The sequence below is a fragment of the Phascolarctos cinereus genome, unplaced genomic scaffold, assembly GCF_003287225.1.
Source record: "Phascolarctos cinereus isolate Bilbo 61053 unplaced genomic scaffold, phaCin_HiC Scaffold_1;HRSCAF=81, whole genome shotgun sequence".
In the NCBI taxonomy this organism is placed as follows: domain Eukaryota; kingdom Metazoa; phylum Chordata; class Mammalia; order Diprotodontia; family Phascolarctidae; genus Phascolarctos; species Phascolarctos cinereus.
The window spans coordinates 241,636,231-241,640,395 of NW_027555514.1; the positions used below are offsets into that span (position 1 = coordinate 241,636,231).

The 4,165-nt window shown below is 36.9% G+C and overlaps 1 non-coding gene across 1 annotated transcript; it reads left to right on the top strand.

The window, feature by feature from the left end:
- LOC144455237 (U6 spliceosomal RNA) lies at positions 1-107 on the top strand. Its single transcript, XR_013483955.1, has one exon. It is a non-coding gene; the product is annotated as a U6 spliceosomal RNA (small nuclear RNA).
- The last annotated feature ends 4,058 nt before the right edge of the window (positions 108-4,165 follow it).

Here is a 4,165-nt window from a genome sequence, read left to right on the forward strand (position 1 = left end):
GTGCTTGCTTCAGCAGCACATATACTAAAATTGGAACAATACAGAGATGATTAGCATGGCCCCTGTGCAAGGATGACATGCAAATTTGGGAAGCGCTCCATATTTTTAGGGGCAGCTAGGTGGCGTAGTGGATGGAGCACCAGCCCTGAAGTCGGGAGGAACTGAGTTTAAATCCGTCCTCAGACCAAACACTTGGCACTTACTGGTTGTGTGGCCCTGGGCAGGTCACCTAGCCCCAATTGCCTAAAAAAAAAAAAGTTAGAAGTGGGGGCAGCTAGGTGGCACAGTGGATAGAGTACCAGCCCTGGAGTCAGTAGGACCTGAGTTCAAATCCTGCCTCAGACACTTGACACTTATTAGCTGTGTGACTCTGGGTAAGTTACTTAACCCCATTGCCTAGCCCCCCCAAAAAAAAATTAAAAGTGGGCAAGTAGAAACTAATGATTCTGTGAGATCAAGAATCAATCAAACAAATTCAAAAGAATGAAAATAATGGAAGAAAATGTAAAATACCTTATGGGAAAAACAACTGACCTGGAAAGTAGATCTAGGAGAGACAATACCAATATCATTGGGCTATCTCAAAACCATAAGCAAAGGAGGACCTGGACAGCATCTTTCAAGAAATTATCAAGGAAAAGAGAGAAACAATTTGTATTTGAAGGAAGTAGAATCCCTATGTTTTATTGTTGACGTTTAAGTCATCGGATGTGAATTGGAGGGCTACCTGATGTCCAAGAATATTTTGGACATCACTTGGAAATGTTTCTTTTTTTTTAACAGGAAGTCAGAATTTTCTGAGGCTAAACAAACTTAAATTCCTCAGAGACTGAAGGTCAGTATAAAGGTGAGAATTCACAAGGGTCAAATGGGTTCTAGGTTTGGCAAAAACACATCCTCCCAGTTCTCATTGAACAAGCTGAATTGTTGTTGGTTTCTGAAGCCTTCATGCATGGCCAGCTCCTGGTGACCCATCATGAGCCATATCTACCTATTAAAGCTGCTGTTGGTTGATGAACGGGGGTGGTGATGGAGGGCATCCCATAATTCAGATGCAACAAACACACACAACAAAACCCATTCATCATTTTCTTTTATTCTCTAGATTGATTGACTATGTGCAAAAACTTGTACATTGTTTTGCCTTTTTAGACCTGGACATATGCAGCCATAATATTTAGTTTTAATCACTGATTATGTGGTTTAAAAAGTCATTGTTCTACAAATGTTATAGTTTCAAATACAATTGTGCTATATGACATGAACAATGCTCTAATCTGGGAAGGTTCAATTTTGCCTTTCTTTTCTTCCCCCCCCCAACCTTATCTTGTTAATGAATTCTGATTGGATAAAGCTTTTGAAAATTTAAATTATTTTCCTTTGTTTTATCTGAATGTGATGTATAAATACTATGTTACATTTTGTATGACTTCTCCCCCTCATCTAAATAGCCAGTTTTCACCATGAAAGAGAATTGAGGAAGAGACCAGAAAAAAATTATATAAAATATTTCATATTGAAATTGAGTATTAAGCAGGAGCTAGGAAAAAATGAGGAGGTTATTGTATATTTTAGAAGTAATGAAAAAAAATTTTTTTTAAAAGTAATGAACTAGGGTAAGCCATGTGAGTGGAGATAAGGGAATGGAGAGTAGAGATATTTTGGAGGAAGAATTGACAAGACTTGGAAATTGATTGGCTATAGAGAGTAAGAGAGACTAAAAAAACAAGGATGACTCAGAAGTTATAGAAAGTGAGTGACTGGAATAATGGTAGCTCCTACAACAAAAAGAGAGGTCTGTAGACAGAAAGAGTTTAGAAGGAAAATAATGGGTTCCATTTCAGACATGTTATATTTGAGATACCAATGGGACATCCTGGAGGATATGTCTCAGGCAAGATGTGGGAATGGATTTCAGGGGAAGGATTAGGGTTAGATATGTAGATTTGTGAGTCAACTATGTAGAGATGATTTTAAAATCCATGGGTGCATATCCAAAATAGTGTATAGACAAAAAAGAGATAGAGGAGGACAGCACTCTGGGGACAGCTATGGGTAGGAGATAGATGACGGTCTAGAAAAGGAATTGTAGAAGAAGTCAGGTGGGTAGGAAGAGAACCATCAGAGAAGAGTGTCATGAAAGTTAAAGGAAAAGGCAGTATCTGGATTTGTAATATTCCTTCTAGCTTTAAGTGCTTGATCCTATATTTTCAATTTAAATACCTCCTTTATGTGACCTTGGTTAAGTCACTGAATCTCTTTGGCCCTCAGTCTGGAAAATGTGAAAATGGAGCTAAATAATCTTTAAGGTCTTTTCTATGATTCACGATTAAAAAACACAAAATGACAAGCCACTTTCTTTTATTATACTGTGTTATGAAAATGTTGTTTTATTCCATAAATTAAAATTAAAATAAAGAAAAAAGAAAAAAGAAAAGAAAAGAAATTATCAAGGAAAACTTCCCTGATGTCCTGGAAGCAGAGGGCAAAATAAGTACAGGAAGAATGCACCAATCACTTAAGGAAAGAGATCCCAAAATAAAAACCCCAAGGAACATTATAGCCAAATTTCAGAACTATAAGGTCAAGGAAAAAACACTACAAGTGGCCAGAAAAAAACAACTGAAATATCAGGGAGCCACAATCAGGATTACACAAGACTTGGTAGATGCAACTTTAAAAGATCAAAGGTCATGGAACACGATCTTCAGGATGGCAAAGGAGTGATGACTACAAGCAACAAGCACTTACCCCACAAAATTAAGCCTAATACATCAAGGGAAAAAAAGGTCATTCAGTGAAATGGGAGGATTTCAAGCTTTCATAAGCAGAAGACCAGAACTAAACCAAAAATTTTATCCCAAATATCAAGACCAAAAACCCATAAATAGGTAAAAAGGGAAAATAAAATATACGAGATTCAAAGAGCTAAACTGTTCACATCCCTACATGGTAAGATGATACTTGTAATTCTTAAAAATTATATCACTAATAGTACAGCTAGAAGGAATATACATAGACAGAGGATACTGGTATAAGATGAATTTGAGAGAATGAAATTTAAAAAAATAAGGAACGAGAAAGAGGAGTACAGTGGGTGCAGAAGGAAGAGAGAGGTAGAATGAGGTAAATTATTTCACATGAAGAGGCACAAAAGACCTATTACAATGGAGAGGAAGATGGGAGGGTGGGCAATGGGCTTCACTTGAACCTTATTTTCTTTAGTATTAGCTCAAAAAGGAAATAAAATACACAATCACTTGAACATAGAAATCTATCTTATTCAATAGGGAAATAGGAAGGGAGGAGGAGACCAAATAAAGCCGGGCGGGTGGGGGGGGGTGTTGGGGTTGGGGTTGGGGGCCTGACAGAAGGGAAGTCAGATCAGGGGACAGGATGGAAAGAAGCAAAACACTGATGAGGAGGGAAAGGGTGAAAAGAGAGAGAAGATAAGCAGGAGGAAGCATAGGATGAAGGGAAATACACTGGTAGTAATCATAACTGTGAATGCAAATGAGATGAACTCTCCTGTAGAATAGAAGCCAATAGCAGAGTGGATCAAAAACCAGAATCCTACAATGTGTTGTTTACAAGAAACACACTTGAAGCAGAGAGACACACAGAATAAAGTTTAGGGACTGGAGCAGAATCTATTATACTTCAGCTGAAGTTAAAAGAAAAAAAAGCAGCAGTAGCAATCCTGATCTCAGACAAAATAAAAGCAAAAATATACTTAATTAAAAGAGATAAGAAAGGAAACTACATTTTGCTAAAAGGTTCCATATGTAATGAAGCACTATCAATACTAAACATTTTTGCACCACATGGTACAGCATCCAGATTCTTAAAGGAGAAGTTAAGTGAGTTACAGGAAGAAATAGACAGCAAAACCATACTAGTGGAGGACCTCAATTGTCCCTTCTTAGAACTCAATAAATTTAATCAAAAAATAAGAAAGAAAATAAGATAGCAAATAGATTTAGATATGACAGGAATATACATTTTTTTTTTCTCAGCAGCACATGGCACCCACAAAAAAACTGATCCGGTAAGAGGACATAAAAACCTCAAAATCAAATATAGAAAGGCAGAAATATTGAATGTATTCTTTTCAGATCATAATGCAATAAAAATTACATTCAAGGGAAGTGTTTGTGGAGCTACC